The sequence below is a fragment of the Ursus arctos genome, unplaced genomic scaffold (genome assembly GCF_023065955.2).
Source record: "Ursus arctos isolate Adak ecotype North America unplaced genomic scaffold, UrsArc2.0 scaffold_18, whole genome shotgun sequence".
Classification (NCBI taxonomy): Eukaryota; Metazoa; Chordata; class Mammalia; order Carnivora; family Ursidae; genus Ursus; species Ursus arctos.
The window spans coordinates 14,873,295-14,891,125 of record NW_026622852.1 but is presented as its reverse complement, the minus strand read 5'-3'; the positions used below and the strand labels follow the sequence as shown (position 1 = coordinate 14,891,125).

Sequence of the window (17,831 nt, the reverse complement as noted above, 5' to 3'; positions counted from 1 at the left end):
TTTTTCCACCGCCTGGAGAATCCTTGAACTCCTCCATGGCGCACCTCTCTTGGCTACTGGCAGCAGCCCTGCTCCCCTGCGTCCCTGCCCGCTCCCTCGCTGGACACCTGCCTCGGAACCATAGCCCAGAGTGCAGGGACATCCTCCTACTCATGACACAGCTGAAAAACGTCTCCTCTTCCACGTGCCTGAAGGACAGAACCTACTTCAGAGTTCCTTGGGAAAGAGGCACCGTCACCCAAATCCGAAAGACACAAAGCGCCTGCTTCCACCGCCAGACACTCCAGCAGATCTTCGGCCTCTTCAGCACAGAGCACAGCCAGGCTGCTTGGAGCCACGCCGCCCTGGATAACCTCCTCTCCAGCCTTCACGGCTGCCTGGAACACCGGGAGCCCAGGGAAGAGGACACCCTGGCCTGTCTGCATTTGGGGACTGTTGTCCGGAAGGATTTCCAAAGCACCCATCACTACCTCCAGGAAAAGAAATACAGCCACTGTGCCTGGGAGGTGGTCAGAGCGGAAATGGAGAGGCGTCTTTTCCTCCTTTCACACCCCTCAAGGAAAGGAGAAAGTGATACCCAGGACTCTCCCTAATCAGTGACATTCTGTGCTGAGCCCCCCAAAACGATCTCAACTCATCCCCTATTGTGGCACCAGCTGAAAAGATCTGAAACCAAAATCATGAAGTTTTTTTAAAAATGGAGTGCACTTCACGAATTCACAAAAATACGTTTAGACAGAACAGCATGAACTCCTTTCTTAAATAAACGATTTCATGACACCATTGTTTTACTCTGTTTCTGTTTGGGGGCATATTTGCTGTTTCCAGAATCAAAAGTCCCACTTTTTATGGACAAAGGTCTGGAGGAGAGTGTAGCGTTGAACACATTGGTCAGGTAAGTGCATGGCATTGCTGGGACTCATGGACTCAGAGCTGCAGCAGTACAACGCAGGAGTTCCTGCTCAGATGACTCTTCGGGATGGCGAATGGCTGCCTGATGCGAGCCCATGGCGCCCCAGGCACGTCCTATCCTCACATCGCCCATCGTCCCATCGCTGCAATGTCCCACACCCCATCGTCCCCTCAGGAAAGCCTGTGCCAGTGGCTGAACCTCTGTCCCACCGCAAATCGGATCAGAAGTCTGCGGAGCGCATTAAAGGTTTGCGCAGGATTCCCTTCCAGCGCCAACAGGAGGATGGCGGCCCGCAACTGGCTGCGTGTACTGAGTCCCCAAGGCAATACAGGCGCTTCCCATCCTCGCATCGCCCCATCGTCCCATCGCCCCAGTGTCCCGGCACCCCATCGTCCACTCGGGAAAGCCTGTGCCAGTGGCTGAACGTCTGTCCCATCGCAAATCAGTGTAGAAGTCGCAGGGTGCATTGTGCGCACAGGACTTCCTTGCAGCCCCAAGGCAGAGGGTGGCGGTGTGGGACTGGCTGCCTGGAATGCGTCCTGCTGTGCTCCTGGGGCATCCTATCCTCCCATCGCCGCCTCGACCCACTGCCCAACCGTCCCCCCAAGGCCTCTGGTACCAGTGGCTGATCCCTTGTCCCACCGCAAATCCCTGCAGAAATCCCAGAGTGCATCCTGGGCACAGGACTCCCTCCTGGCGCCTAGTCAGATGGTGGCAGTGCAGGACTGGCTCTGGGCAATGTGTCCCTGCTGCACTCTCCGCAAGTGCTATCGTCCCATAGCCCATCTGCGGCCCCCCCCCACCTTCCCATCAAATAAGCCTGTGCACTGGCTGAACCCCTGTCCTGCGGCAAATCGATTTAGAAGTCTGCAGAGCGCCTTATAGCTGTGCGCACGATCTCCTCCCACCGCCAAGCAGAGGATGGCAGCACATAACTGGCTGGGTGGAATGCGTTCCCGCTGCCCTCAAGGCATTCCTCTCCACCCATGGCCCAACCATTCCTTCGCCCTAAAGCCCAGTACCACCATCGTCCATCTGTCCTCATTGAGGCCCCATCATCCCCCATCATCCCCTCTCCCCTGAGTGCCATCAACTCATTGCCATTTTTGCCATCCTCCCCCCCTCCCCTCCTCTCATCATCCCATTGCGCCATCATCTAGCCCAGGAATCCTTGGCTTGTGGCTGCATCCCTGTGCCATCGCAAATCGGATTAGAAGTCTGCAGATCCCGTTATAGCTAGGCACACGACTTCCTTCTAGTGCCAAGGTGGACGATGGAGGTGATGGACAGGCTGTGTGGGATGCGTCCTGCCTGCGCTCCAGGAGCGTCCTAGGCTCCATGGCCCCACCATCCAGCCGCCCCACCAACCGTTGAGGAAGCCAGGGCGGGTGGCTGACACCCTGTCCCCTCGAAAAATCGGATTAGAAGTCTGCGGAGCGCATTAAAGGTTTGCGCACGATTTCCTTCCAGCGCCAACGGGAGGATGGCGGCCGGGACAGGCTGCCTGTAGTGAGTCCCCGTGGCGATACAGGCGCTTCCCATCCTGGCATTGCCCCATCCTGCCATCGTCCCAAAGTCCCAGCGCCCCATCGTCCCCTCAGGAAAGCCTGTGCCAGTGGCTGACCTCTGTCCCATCGCAAATCGGATTACAAGTCTGCAGAGCGCATTAATGGTATGCGCACGATTTCCTTCCGGAGCCAAGGGTAGTGAGTCTCCATGGCGATACAGGCGCTTCCCATCCTCCCATCGCCCCGTCGTCGCATCGCTCCGGTGTCCAGGCACCCCATCATTCTCTCAGGAAAGCCTGTGCTGCTGGCTGAATGTCCGTCCCATCGCAAATCAGTGTAGAAGTCGCAGTGTGCGTTGTGCGCACACGACTTCCTGGCAGCCCAAGGCAGAGGGTGGCGGTGCGCGACTGGCTGCGTGGAATGCGTCCTACTGCGCTCCAGGGGCATCCTATCCTCCCATCGCCGCCTTGACCCACCGCCCAACCTTCCCCCCAAGGCCTCCGGTACCAGTGGCTGATCCCTTGTCCCACTGCAAATCGCTGCAGGAGTCGCAGAGTGCATCGTGGGCACAGGACTCCCTCCTGGCGCCTACTCAGAAGGTAGCGGTGCGCCACTGGCTCTGGGCAATGTGTCCCCGCTGCGCTCTCTGCAAACGCTATTCTCCCATCGCCCCATCTGCGCCCCCCCACCTTCCCATCAAATAAGCCTGTGCCCTGGCTGAACCCCTCTCCCATCACAGAGAAGTCTGCAGAGCACATTGTAGGTATGGGCACGATGTCCTTCTAGCGCCAATGCAGACGATGGTGGCCTGGAATGGCCTGAATGGATTGCATCCCCGCTGAGCTCCAGTCCTATCCTATCCCCCGTTCGCCCTATCTTCCCATGGCCCCAATGCCCAGTTCCCCCATCGTCCATAAGTCCTTCCTGAGGCCCCATCATCCCCCATCATCACATCTCCCCATCATCCCATCATCCATCCCATCGTTCCTTTTTGCCATCGTCCACCGTCCCATCGTGCATCCTCCACTCATCCTGTCGCCACGTGGCCCTATGGTCCCATCATCCAGTCATCCCATACATGGCCATTGTCCCCTAACATCGCCCCATCGTCCTATCTGTCCCATCGTCTCGCCTCGGAAGCCGGTGCTTGTGGCTGAACCCTTGTCCCATCGCAAATCGGTGTAGAAGTTGCAGAGTGCCCGAGGGCACAGGACTTCCTTCCATCCCCGACGCAGAGGGTGGCGGCGCACGACTGGCTGCCTGGAATGCCTCCTACTGCGCTCCAGGCGTGTCCTATCCTCACACTGCCCCATCTTCCAGAGGCTTCTATGTCCCCTCACATCATCCCATGGCCCCATCTCCTAACCGCATCATCAGGTCACCCTGTCCTCCCATAGCCCCATCCTCCCATCATCTCCTCGTGGCCCCTCGCACACATCCCCTGAAGCTGTAAAGGCGACTGAATGCGCTCCTGTTCCCAGCCTCAAATCCTTCTAAGAAAACGATTCACACCCCAGAACATGCAAGATGCAGGACTTCCTCCTGGCAAATGTCCCGGTCTACAGGCCACAGGGGGCCTACTCACCGGAAAGGGCGGGCAAAGGATGAGTTTTGAGGAATATATAAGAAGCACAAAGCTGGCCCCTGAGACAGCAGCTCAGCCTTTGCCTGAGACTGCTGCTGAGAACGACGACCCACGAGCCCTTTTTCCACCGCCTGGAGAATCGTTGAACTCCTCCATGGCGCACCTCTCTTGGCTACTGGCAGCAGCCCTGCTCCCCTGCGTCCCTGCCCGCTCCCTCGCTGGACACCTGCCTCGGAACTATAGCCCAGAGTGCAGGGACATCCTCCTACTCATGACACAGCTGAAAAACGTCTCCTCTCCCACGTGCCTGAAGGGCAGAACCTACTTCAGAGTTCCTTGGGAAAGAGGCACCGTCACCCAAATCCGAAAGACACAAAGCACCTGCTTCCACCGCCAGACACTCCAGCAGATCTTCGGCCTCTTCAGCACAGAGCACAGCCAGGCTGCTTGGAGCCACGCCGCCCTGGATAACCTCCTCTCCAGCCTTCACGGCTGCCTGGAACACCCGGAGCCCAGCGAAGAGGACACCCTGGCCTGTCTGCATTTGGGGACTATTGTCCGGAAGGATTTCCGAAGCACCCATCTCTACCTCGAGGAAAAGAAATACAGCCACTGTGCCTGGGAGGTGGTCAGAGCGGAAATGGAGAGGCGTCTTTTCCTCCTTTCACACCCCTCAAGGAAAGGAGAAAGTGATACCCAGGACTCTCCCTAATCAGTGACATTCTGTGCTGAGCCCCCAAAAACGATCTCAACTCATCCCCTATTGTGGCACCAGCTGAAAAGATCTGAAACCAAAATCATGAAGTTTTTTTTAAAATGGAGTGCACTTCACGAATTCACAAAAATACGTTTAGACAGAACAGCATGAACGCCTTTCTTAAATAAACGATTTCATGACACCATTGTTTTACTCTGTTTCTGTTTGGGGGCATATTTGCTGTTTCCAGAGTCAAAAGTCCCACTTTTTATGGACAAAGGTCTGGAGGAGAGTGTAGCGTTGAAGACATTGGTCAGGTAAGTGCATGGCATTGCTGGGACTCGTGGACTCAGAGCTGCAGCAGTACAACGCAGGAGTTCCTGCTCAGATGACTCTTCGGGATGGCGACTGGCTGCCTGATGCGAGCCCATGGCGCCCCAGGCACGTCCTATCCTCACATCGCCCATCGTCCCATCGCTGCAATGTCCCACACCCCATCGTCCCCTCAGGAAAGCCTGTGCCAGTGGCTGACCTCTGTCCCACCACAAATCGGATCAGAAGTCTGCGGAGCGCATTAAAGGTTTGCGCAGGATTTCCTTCCAGCGCCAACAGGAGGATGGCGGCCCGCAACTGGCTGCGTGTACTGAGTCCCCAAGGCAATACAGGCGTTTCCCATCCTCGCATCGCCCCATCGTCCCATCGCCCCAGTGTCCCGGCACCCCATCGTCCACTCGGGAAAGCCTGTGCCAGTGGCTGAACGTCTGTCCCATCGCAAATCAGTGTAGAAGTCGCAGGGTGCATTGTGCGCACAGGACTTCCTTGCAGCCCCGAGGCAGAGGGTGGCGGTGTGGGACTGGCTGCCTGGAATGCGTCCTGCTGTGCTCCTGGGGCGTCCTATCCTCCCATCGCCGCCTCGACCCACTGCCCAACCGTCCCCCCAAGGCCTCTGGTACCAGTGGCTGATCCCTTGTCCCACCGCAAATCCCTGCAGAAATCCCAGAGTGCATCCTGGGCACAGGACTCCCTCCTGGCGCCTAGTCAGATGGTGGCAGTGCAGGACTGGCTCTGGGCAATGTGTCCCTGCTGCACTCTCCGCAAGTGCTATCCTCCCATAGCCCATCTGCGGCCCCCCCCCCACCTTCCCATCAAATAAGCCTGTGCACTGGCTGAACGCCTGTCCTGCGGCAAATCGATTTAGAAGTCTGCAGAGCGCCTTATAGCTGTGCGCACGATCTCCTCTCACCGCCAAGCAGAGGATGGCAGCACATAACTGGCTGGGTGGAATGCGTTCCCGCTGCCCTCAAGGCATTCCTCTCCACCCATGGCCCAACCATTCCTTCGCCCTAAAGCCCAGTACCACCATCGTCCATCTGTCCTCATTGAGGCCCCATCATCCCCCATCATCCCCTCTCCCCTGAGTGCCATCAACTCATTGCCATTTTTGCCATCCTCCCCCCCTCCCCTCCTCTCATCATCCCATTGCGCCATCATCTAGCCCAGGAATCCTTGGCTTGTGGCTGCATCCCTGTGCCATCGCAAATCGGATTAGAAGTCTGCAGATCCCGTTATAGCTAGGCACACGACTTCCTTCCAGTGCCAAGGTAGACGATGGAGGTGATGGACAGGCTGTGTGGGATGCGTCCTGCCTGCGCTCCAGGAGCGTCCTAGGCTCCATGGCCCCACCATCCAGCCGCCCCACCAACCGTTGAGGAAGCCAGGGCGGGTGGCTGACACCCTGTCCCCTCGAAAAATCGGATTAGAAGTCTGCGGAGCTCATTAAGGGTATTCGCGCGATTTCCTTCCAGCGCCAACGAGGAGGATGGCGGCGCGCGACAGGCTGCGTGTAATGGGTCCCCCCTGCGCTCCTGGCGCGTCCTATCCTCGCATCGCCCCATCCTGCCATCGCCCCAAAGTCCCTGCGCCCCATCGTCCCCTCAGGAAAGCCTGTGCCAGTGGCTGAACGTCCGTCCCATGGCAAAGCGGATTAGAAGTCTGCGGAGCACATTAAAGGTTTGCGCAGGATTTCCTTCCAGCGCCAACGGGAGGATGGCGGCCGGGACAGGCTGCCTGTAGTGAGTCCCCGTGGCGATACAGGCGCTTCCCATCCTGGCATTGCCCCATCCTGCCATCGTCCCAAAGTCCCAGCGCCCCATCGTCCCCTCAGGAAAGCCTGTGCCAGTGGCTGACCTCTGTCCCATCGCAAATCGGATTACAAGTCTGCAGAGCGCATTAATGGTATGCGCACGATTTCCTTCCGGAGCCAAGGGTAGTGAGTCTCCATGGAGATACAGGCGCTTCCCATCCTCCCATCGCCCCGTCGTCGCATCGCCCCGGTGTCCAGGCACCCCATCATTCCCTCAGGAAAGCCTGTGCTGCTGGCTGAATGTCCGTCCCATCGCAAATCAGTGTAGAAGTCGCAGTGTGCGTTGTGCGCACACGACTTCCTGGCAGCCCAAGGCAGAGGGTGGCGGTGCGCGACTGGCTGCGTGGAATGCGTCCTACTGCGCTCCAGGGGCATCCTATCCTCCCATCGCCGCCTTGACCCACCGCCCAACCGTCCCCCCAAGGCCTCCGGTACCAGTGGCTGATCCCTTGTCCCACCGCAAATCGCTGCAGAAGTCGCAGAGTGCATCGTGGGCACAGGACTCCCTCCTGGCGCCTACTCAGAAGGTAGCGGTGCGCCACTGGCTCTGGGCAATGTGTCCCCGCTGCGCTCTCTGCAAACGCTATTCTCCCATCGCCCCATCTGCGCCCCCCCCCACCTTCCCATCAAATAAGCCTGTGCCCTGGCTGAACCCCTCTCCCATCACAGAGAAGTCTGCAGAGCACATTGTAGGTATGGGCACGATGTCCTTCTAGCGCCAATGCAGACGATGGTGGCCTGGAATGGCCTGAATGGATTGCATCCCCGCTGAGCTCCAGTCCTATCCTATCCCCCGTTCGCCCTATCTTCCCATGGCCCCAATGCCCAGTTCCCCCATCGTCCATAAGTCCTTCCTGAGGCCCCATCATCCCCCATCATCACATCTCCCCATCATCCCATCATCCATCCCATCGTTCCTTTTTGCCATCGTCCACCGTCCCATCGTGCATCCTCCACTCATCCTGTCGCCACGTGGCCCTATGGTCCCATCGTCCAGTCATCCCATACATGGCCATTGTCCCCTAACATCGCCCCATCGTCCTATCTGTCCCATCGTCTCGCCTCGGAAGCCGGTGCTTGTGGCTGAACCCTTGTCCCATCGCAAATCGGTGTAGAAGTTGCAGAGTGCCCGAGGGCACAGGACTTCCTTCCATCCCGGACGCAGAGGGTGGCGGCGCACGACTGGCTGCCTGGAATGCCTCCTACTGCGCTCCAGGCGTGTCCTATCCTCACACTGCCCCATCTTCCAGAGGCTTCTATGTCCCCTCACATCATCCCATGGCCCCATCTCCTAACCGCATCATCAGGTCACCCTGTCCTCCCATAGCCCCATCCTCCCATCATCTCCTCGTGGCCCCTCGCACACATCCCCTGAAGCTGTAAAGGCGACTGAATGCGCTCCTGTTCCCAGCCTCAAATCCTTCTAAGAAAACGATTCACACCCCAGAACATGCAAGATGCAGGACTTCCTCCTGGCAAATGTCCCGGTCTACTGGCCACAGGGGGCCTACTCACCGGAAAGGGCGGGCAAAGGATGAGTTTTGAGGAATATATAAGAAGCACAAAGCTGGCCCCTGAGACAGCAGCTCAGCCTTTGCCTGAGACTGCTGCTGAGAACGACGACCCACGAGCCCTTTTTCCACCGCCTGGAGAATCCTTGAACTCCTCCATGGCGCACCTCTCTTGGCTACTGGCAGCAGCCCTGCTCCCCTGCGTCCCTGCCCGCTCCCTCGCTGGACACCTGCCTCGGAACCATAGCCCAGAGTGCAGGGACATCCTCCTACTCATGACACAGCTGAAAAACGTCTCCTCTTCCACGTGCCTGAAGGACAGAACCTACTTCAGAGTTCCTTGGGAAAGAGGCACCGTCACCCAAATCCGAAAGACACAAAGCGCCTGCTTCCACCGCCAGACACTCCAGCAGATCTTCGGCCTCTTCAGCACAGAGCACAGCCAGGCTGCTTGGAGCCACGCCGCCCTGGATAACCTCCTCTCCAGCCTTCACGGCTGCCTGGAACACCGGGAGCCCAGCGAAGAGGACACCCTGGCCTGTCTGCATTTGGGGACTGTTGTCCGGAAGGATTTCCGAAGCACCCATCTCTACCTCCAGGAAAAGAAATACAGCCACTGTGCCTGGGAGGTGGTCAGAGCGGAAATGGAGAGGCGTCTTTTCCTCCTTTCACACCCCTCAAGGAAAGGAGAAAGTGATACCCAGGACTCTCCCTAATCAGTGACATTCTGTGCTGAGCCCCCCAAAACGATCTCAACTCATCCCCTATTGTGGCACCAGCTGAAAAGATCTGAAACCAAAATCATGAAGTTTTTTTAAAAATGGAGTGCACTTCACGAATTCACAAAAATACGTTTAGACAGAACAGCATGAACTCCTTTCTTAAATAAACGATTTCATGACACCATTGTTTTACTCTGTTTCTGTTTGGGGGCATATTTGCTGTTTCCAGAATCAAAAGTCCCACTTTTTATGGACAAAGGTCTGGAGGAGAGTGTAGCGTTGAAGACATTGGTCAGGTAAGTGCATGGCATTGCTGGGACTCATGGACTCAGAGCTGCAGCAGTACAACGCAGGAGTTCCTGCTCAGATGACTCTTCGGGATGGCGACTGGCTGCCTGATGCGAGCCCATGGCGCCCCAGGCACGTCCTATCCTCACATCGCCCATCGTCCCATCGCTGCAATGTCCCACACCCCATCGTCCCCGCAGGAAAGCCTGTGCCAGTGGCTGAACCTCTGTCCCACCGCAAATCGGATCAGAAGTCTGCGGAGCGCATTAAAGGTTTGCGCAGGATTCCCTTCCAGCGCCAACAGGAGGATGGCGGCCCGCAACTGGCTGCATGTACTGAGTCCCCAAGGCAATACAGGCGCTTCCCATCCTCGCATCGCCCAATCGTCCCATCGCCCCAGTGTCCCGGCACCCCATCGTCCACTCGGGAAAGACTGTGCCAGTGGCTGAACGTCTGTCCCATCGCAAATCAGTGTAGAAGTCGCAGGGTGCATTGTGCGCACAGGACTTCCTTGCAGCCCCAAGGCAGAGGGTGGCGGTGTGGGACTGGCTGCCTGGAATGCGTCCTGCTGTGCTCCTGGGGCATCCTATCCTCCCATCGCCGCCTCGACCCACTGCCCAACCGTCCCCCCAAGGCCTCTGGTACCAGTGGCTGATCCCTTGTCCCACCGCAAATCCCTGCAGAAATCCCAGAGTGCATCCTGGGCACAGGACTCCCTCCTGGCGCCTAGTCAGATGGTGGCAGTGCAGGACTGGCTCTGGGCAATGTGTCCCTGCTGCACTCTCCGCAAGTGCTATCCTCCCATAGCCCATCTGCGGCCCCCCCCCACCTTCCCATCAAATAAGCCTGTGCACTGGCTGAACCCCTGTCCTGCGGCAAATCGATTTAGAAGTCTGCAGAGCGCCCTATAGCTGTGCGCACGATCTCCTCTCACCGCCAAGCAGAGGATGGCAGCACATAACTGGCTGGGTGGAATGCGTTCCCGCTGCCCTCAAGGCATTCCTCTCCACCCATGGCCCAACCATTCCTTCGCCCTAAAGCCCAGTACCACCATCGTCCATCTGTCCTCATTGAGGCCCCATCATCCCCCATCATCCCCTCTCCCCTGAGTGCCATCAACTCATTGCCATTTTTGCCATCCTCCCCCCCTCCCCTCCTCTCATCATCCCATTGCGCCATCATCTAGCCCAGGAATCCTTGGCTTGTGGCTGCATCCCTGTGCCATCGCAAATCGGATTAGAAGTCTGCAGATCCCGTTATAGCTAGGCACACGACTTCCTTCTAGTGCCAAGGCAGACGATGGAGGTGATGGACAGGCTGTGTGGGATGCGTCCTGCCTGCGCTCCAGGAGCGTCCTAGGCTCCATGGCCCCACCATCCAGCCGCCCCACCAACCGTTGAGGAAGCCAGGGCGGGTGGCTGACACCCTGTCCCCTCGAAAAATCGGATTAGAAGTCTGCGGAGCTCATTAAGGGTATTCGCGCGATTTCCTTCCAGCGCCAACGAGGAGGATGGCGGCGCGCGACAGGCTGCGTGTAATGGGTCCCCCCTGCGCTCCTGGCGCGTCCTATCCTCGCATCGCCCCATCCTGCCATCGCCCCAAAGTCCCTGCGCCCCATCGTCCCCTCAGGAAAGCCTGTGCCAGTGGCTGAACGTCCGTCCCATGGCAAAGCGGATTAGAAGTCTGCGGAGCACATTAAAGGTTTGCGCACGATTTCCTTCCAGCGCCAACGGGAGGATGGCGGCCGGGACAGGCTGCCTGTAGTGAGTCCCCGTGGCGATACAGGCGCTTCCCATCCTGGCATTGCCCCATCCTGCCATCGTCCCAAAGTCCCAGCGCCCCATCGTCCCCTCAGGAAAGCCTGTGCCAGTGGCTGACCTCTGTCCCATCGCAAATCGGATTACAAGTCTGCAGAGCGCATTAATGGTATGCGCACGATTTCCTTCCGGAGCCAAGGGTAGTGAGTCTCCATGGCGATACAGGCGCTTCCCATCCTCCCATCGCCCCGTCGTCGCATCGCCCCGGTGTCCAGGCACCCCATCATTCCCTCAGGAAAGCCTGTGCTGCTGGCTGAATGTCCGTCCCATCGCAAATCAGTGTAGAAGTCGCAGTGTGCGTTGTGCGCACACGACTTCCTGGCAGCCCAAGGCAGAGGGTGGCGGTGCGCGACTGGCTGCGTGGAATGCGTCCTACTGCGCTCCAGGGGCATCCTATCCTCCCATCGCCGCCTTGACCCACCGCCCAACCGTCCCCCCAAGGCCTCCGGTACCAGTGGCTGATCCCTTGTCCCACCGCAAATCGCTGCAGAAGTCGCAGAGTGCATCGTGGGCACAGGACTCCCTCCTGGCGCCTACTCAGAAGGTAGCGGTGCGCCACTGGCTCTGGGCAATGTGTCCCCGCTGCGCTCTCTGCAAACGCTATTCTCCCATCGCCCCATCTGCACCCCCCCACCTTCCCATCAAATAAGCCTGTGCCCTGGCTGAACCCCTCTCCCATCACAGAGAAGTCTGCAGAGCACATTGTAGGTATGGGCACGATGTCCTTCTAGCGCCAATGCAGACGATGGTGGCCTGGAATGGCCTGAATGGATTGCATCCCCGCTGAGCTCCAGTCCTATCCTATCCCCCGTTCGCCCTATCTTCCCATGGCCCCAATGCCCAGTTCCCCCATCGTCCATAAGTCCTTCCTGAGGCCCCATCATCCCCCATCATCACATCTCCCCATCATCCCATCATCCATCCCATCGTTCCTTTTTGCCATCGTCCACCGTCCCATCGTGCATCCTCCACTCATCCTGTCGCCACGTGGCCCTATGGTCCCATCGTCCAGTCATCCCATACATGGCCATTGTCCCCTAACATCGCCCCATCGTCCTATCTGTCCCATCGTCTCGCCTCGGAAGCCGGTGCTTGTGGCTGAACCCTTGTCCCATCGCAAATCGGTGTAGAAGTTGCAGAGTGCCCGAGGGCACAGGACTTCCTTCCATCCCCGACGCAGAGGGTGGCGGCGCACGACTGGCTGCCTGGAATGCCTCCTACTGCGCTCCAGGCGTGTCCTATCCTCACACTGCCCCATCTTCCAGAGGCTTCTATGTCCCCTCACATCATCCCATGGCCCCATCTCCTAACCGCATCATCAGGTCACCCTGTCCTCCCATAGCCCCATCCTCCCATCATCTCCTCGTGGCCTCTCGCACACATCCCCTGAAGCTGTAAAGGCGACTGAATGCGCTCCTGTTCCCAGCCTCAAATCCTTCTAAGAAAACGATTCACACCCCAGAACATGCAAGATGCAGGACTTCCTCCTGGCAAATGTCCCGGTCTACTGGCCACAGGGGGCCTACTCACCGGAAAGGGCGGGCAAAGGATGAGTTTTGAGGAATATATAAGAAGCACAAAGCTGGCCCCTGAGACAGCAGCTCAGCCTTTGCCTGAGACTGCTGCTGAGAACGACGACCCACGAGCCCTTTTTCCACCGCCTGGAGAATCCTTGAACTCCTCCATGGCGCACCTCTCTTGGCTACTGGCAGCAGCCCTGCTCCCCTGCGTCCCTGCCCGCTCCCTCGCTGGACACCTGCCTCGGAACTATAGCCCAGAGTGCAGGGACATCCTCCTACTCATGACACAGCTGAAAAACGTCTCCTCTCCCACGTGCCTGAAGGGCAGAACCTACTTCAGAGTTCCTTGGGAAAGAGGCACCGTCACCCAAATCCGAAAGACACAAAGCACCTGCTTCCACCACCAGACACTCCAGCAGATCTTCGGCCTCTTCAGCACAGAGCACAGCCAGGCTGCTTGGAGCCACGCCGCCCTGGATAACCTCCTCTCCAGCCTTCACGGCTGCCTGGAACACCGGGAGCCCAGCGAAGAGGACACCCTGGCCTGTCTGCATTTGGGGACTATTGTCCGGAAGGATTTCCAAAGCACCCATCAGTACCTCGAGGAAAAGAAATACAGCCGCTGTGCCTGGGAGGTGGTCAGAGCGGAAATGGAGAGGCGTCTTTTCCTCCTTTCACACCCCTCAAGGAAAGGAGAAAGTGATACCCAGGACTCTCCCTAATCAGTGACATTCTGTGCTGAGCCCCCCAAAACGATCTCAACTCATCCCCTATTGTGGCACCAGCTGAAAAGATCTGAAATCAAAATCATGAAGTTTTTTTAAAAATGGAGTGCACTTCACGAATTCACAAAAATACGTTTAGACAGAACAGCATGAACTCCTTTCTTAAATAAACGATTTCATGACACCATTGTTTTACTCTGTTTCTGTTTGGGGGCATATTTGCTCTTTCCAGAGTCAAAAGTCTCACTTTTTATGGACAAAGGTCTGGAGGAGAGTGTAGCGCTGAAGACATTGGTCAGGTAAGTGCCTGGCATTGCTGGGACTCATGGACTCAGAGCTGCAGCAGTACAACGCAGGAGTTCCTGCTCAGATGACTCTTCCGGATGGCGAGTCGCTGCCTGGAATGCGTGCCCCTGGTGTTCAGGCGCGTCCTATCCTCGCATCGCCCATCATCCCATCGCTGCAATGTCCCACACCCCATCCTCCCCTCAGGAAAGCCTGTGCCAGTGGCTGAACGTCTGTCCCACCGCAAATCAGCATAGAAGTCGCAGGATGCCTTGTGTGCACAGGACTTCCTTGCAGCCAGGAGGAAGACAGGGGTGGTGTGCGACTGGCTGTGTGGAATGAATCCTACGGTGCTCCAGGGGCATCCTGTCCTCCCATTGCCCCGCATGGACCCACTGCCCTCCCCAGAAGGCCGCCTGTTCCAGTGGCTGATCCCTTGCCCCACCACAAATTGCTGCAGAAGTCGCCTGGCGCCTACTCAGATGGTGGCGGTGTGCCACTGGCTCTGGGCAATGTGTCCCTGCTGCGCTTCACGCAAGTGCTATCCTCCATCACCCCATCTGGACCCCACCTAGTCCCATCAAATAAGCCTGTGCACTGGCTGAACCCCTGTCCCTCCGCAAATGAATATAGAAGTCTGCAGAGCACGTTATTGCTGTGCGCAGGATGTCCTCCCAGCGCAATGCAGATGATGGCAGCACAGAACTGGCTGGGTGGAATGGGTCCCTACTGCGCTCCAGGCACTCCTCTCCGCCCATGGCCCAACAGTTCCTTTGCCCTAAAGCCCAGTACCACCATTGTCCATCTGTCCTAATCAAGGCCCCATCATCCCCCATCATCCCATCTCTCCAGAGTGCCTTGGGCTCATTGCCATTTTTGCCATCCTCCCATCCTCCCCTCCTGCCATCATCCCATTGCGCCATCATCTAGCCCAGGAATCCTTGGCTTGTGGCTGCATCCCTGTGCCATCGCAAATCCCATTAGAATTCTGCAGATCGCATTACAGCTAGGCACAGGACTTCCTTCCAGTGCCAAGGCAGATGATGGCGGTGATGGACAGGCTGTGTGGAATGCATCCTGCCTGAGCTCCAGGCACGTCCTAGGCTCCATGGACCCACCTGCAGCGGCCCCACCAACCGCTGAGGAAGCCAGTGCGGGTGGCTGACACCCTGTCCCCTCGCAAATCTGATTAGAAGTCTGCAGAGCTCATTAATGATATTGATGTGATTTCCTTCCAGCGCCAACGAGGAGGATGGCGGCGCGCGACAGGCTGCGTGTAATGGGTCCCCCTGCGCTCCTGGCGTGTCCTATCCTCGCATCGCCCCCATACTGCCATCGCCCCAAAGTCCCTGCGTCCCATCGTCCCCTCAGGAAAGCCTGTGCCTGTGGCTGAACGTCCGTCCCATGGCAAATCGGATTAGAAGTCTGCGGAGCACATTAAAGGTTTGCGCACGATTTCCTTCCAGCGCCAACAGGAGGATGGCAACCTGGACAGGCTACCTGTAGTGAGTCCCCGTGGCGATACAGGCGCTTCCCATCCTCCCATCGTCCCATAGTCGCATCGCCCCAGTGTCCCGGCACCCCATCGTCCCCTCAGGAAAGGCTGTGCCAGTGGCTGAACGTTAGTCCCATCGCAAATCAGTGTAGAAGTCGCAGTGTGCGTTGTGCGCACAGGACTTCCTTGCAGCCTGAGGCAGAGGGTGGCGGTGCACGACTGGCTGCGTGGAATGCGTCCTATAGCGCTCCAGGAGCCTCCTGTTCTACCATGGTTGCATGGACCCACTGCCCCACCCCACCCCCTCAAGGCCTCCGGTTCCATTGGCTGATCCCTTGTCCCACCGCAAATAGCTGCAGAAGTTGCAGAGTGTGTCATGGGCACAGGACTCCCTTGTGGCGCCTACTCAGATGGTGGCGGTGCTGTACTGGTTCTGGGCAAAGCGTCCCCGCTGAGCTCTGCGCAAGTGCTATCCTTGCATAGCCCCATCTGCCCTCCCCCCACAGTCCTATCAAATAGGCCTGTGCCCTGGCTGAACCCCTCTCCCATTACATATTGGTTTAGAAGTCTGCAGAGGGCCCTATAGGTATGCGCACGAAGTCCTTCTGGTGCCAATGCAGAGGATGGTGGCCTGGAACGGCCTGAATGGATTGTGTCCCCGCTGAGCTCCACTCATGTCCTATCCCCCCTTCGCCCTATCTTCCCATGGCCCCAATGCCCAGTTCCCCCATAGTCCATAAGTCCTTCCTGAGGCCCCATCATCACATCTCCCCATCGTCCCATCATCCATCCCATCGTTCCTTTTTGCCATCGTCGACCGTCCCATTGTCCATCCTCCACTCATCCTGTTGCCGCATGGCCCTATGGTCCCATCGTCCAGTCACTGCCATTGTCCCATTGTCCCCTAATAGGGCCTCATCGTCCTATCTGTCCCATCGTCTTGCCATGGAAGTTGGTGCTTGTGGCTGAACCCTTGTCCCATCGCAAATCGGTGTAGAAGTTGCAGAGTGCCCGTGGGCACAGGACTTCCTTCCATCCCTGATGCAGACAGTGGCAGTGCAGGATTGGCTGCCTGGAAGGCATCCTAGTGTGCTTCAGTCGCGTCCTATCCTCCCTTTGCCCCTAGGACCTGCTGCTCCACCAACCCTCTAAGGCCACTGATCCCTTGTGCCACCGCAAATCGCTTCAGAAGTCGCAGAGTGCATTCTGAGCACAGGACTCCCTTGTGGCACCTACTCAGACTGTGGCGGTGCTCGACTGGCTCTGGGCAATGCATCGCTGCTGCGCTCCTTGCAAGTGGTATCCTCCCATCGCCACATCTGTCTCCTCGCCCCACCGCCCCACCCCCCAGTCAAAGAAGCCTGGCTGAACTGTTGTCCTGCCGCAAATCGATTTAAAAGTCTGCAGAGCGCATTATAGTTGGGCACACGAGGTCCTCCCAGCACCAGGGAAGAGGATGGCCGCACATAACTGGCTGCGTGGAATGTGTCCTACTGCTCCAGGTGCGTCCTATCCTCCCATCTCTGCATCTACCCACCCCCACCCTCCCCCGAGGGCCGCAGGTCCCAGTGGCTGATCCCTTGTCCCACTGCAAATCGCTGTAGAATTTGCAGAGTGCGTCGTCGTGGGCACAGGACTTCCTCGTGGCTCCTACTCAGATGGTGGTGGTGTGGGACTGGCTATGATCAAGGCATCCCTGCTGCGCTCTGCGGAAGTGCTATCCTCCCATCACCCCATCTGCCTCCTGCCCCACTGTCTCTTTAAATAAGCCTGTGCCCTGGCTGAACTCCTGTCGGGCGGCAAATGGATTTAGAAGTCTGCAGAGGGTATTATAGCTGTGTGCACGACGTCCTCCCAATGCCAATGCAGACGTTGGCAGCACATAACTGGCTGGGTGGAATGGGTCCCCGCTGTGCTCCAGGCACTCCTCTCCACCCATCGCCCCCCTATTCCGTCACCCCAAAGCCCAGTTCCCCTATTGTCCACCTGTACCCCGAAGGCCCCATCATCCCCCATCTTCCATCTCTGAAAAGTCCCATTAACTCATCGTCCATTTTTTCAATGGCCCATCATCCCCTCCCGGTGTCATCCCATCGGGCCATCTTCAGGCCGCGGAATCCTGGGCTTGTGGATGCATCCCTGTGCCATCGCAAATGGATTTAGAAGTCTGCAGAGGGTGTTATAGCTGTGCGCATGACGTCCTCCCAGCGCCAAAGCAGAGGATGGCAGCACATAACTGGCTGGGTGGAATGGGTCCCCGCTGCGCTCCAGGCACTCCTCTCCTTCCATTGCCCCACCGTTCCGTTGCCCTAAAGCCCAGTACCACCATCGTCCATCTGTCCTCATCGAGGCCCCATCATCCCCCATCATCCCATCTCCCCAGAGTGCCTTGAGCTCATTGCCATTTTTGCCATTCTCCCATCCTCCCCTCCTGCTATCATCCTATCGCGCCATCATCTAGTCCAGGAAATCTTGACATGCGGCTGCATCCCTGTGCCATCGCAAATCGGATTAGAAGTCTGCAGATCGCGTTATAGCTAGGCACACGACTTCCTTCCAGCGCCAAGGCAGACGATGGAGGTGATGGACAGGCTGTGTGGGATGCGTCCTGCCTGCGCTCCA

General features: G+C 57.9%; 1 long non-coding RNA gene across 1 annotated transcript in view; it reads right to left on the bottom strand.

Moving 5' to 3' along the window:
- Window positions 1–17,831, bottom strand: part of LOC130544022 (uncharacterized) — a 33,141-nt gene that overhangs the window by 10,630 nt on the left and 4,680 nt on the right. The window lies entirely within an intron of this gene.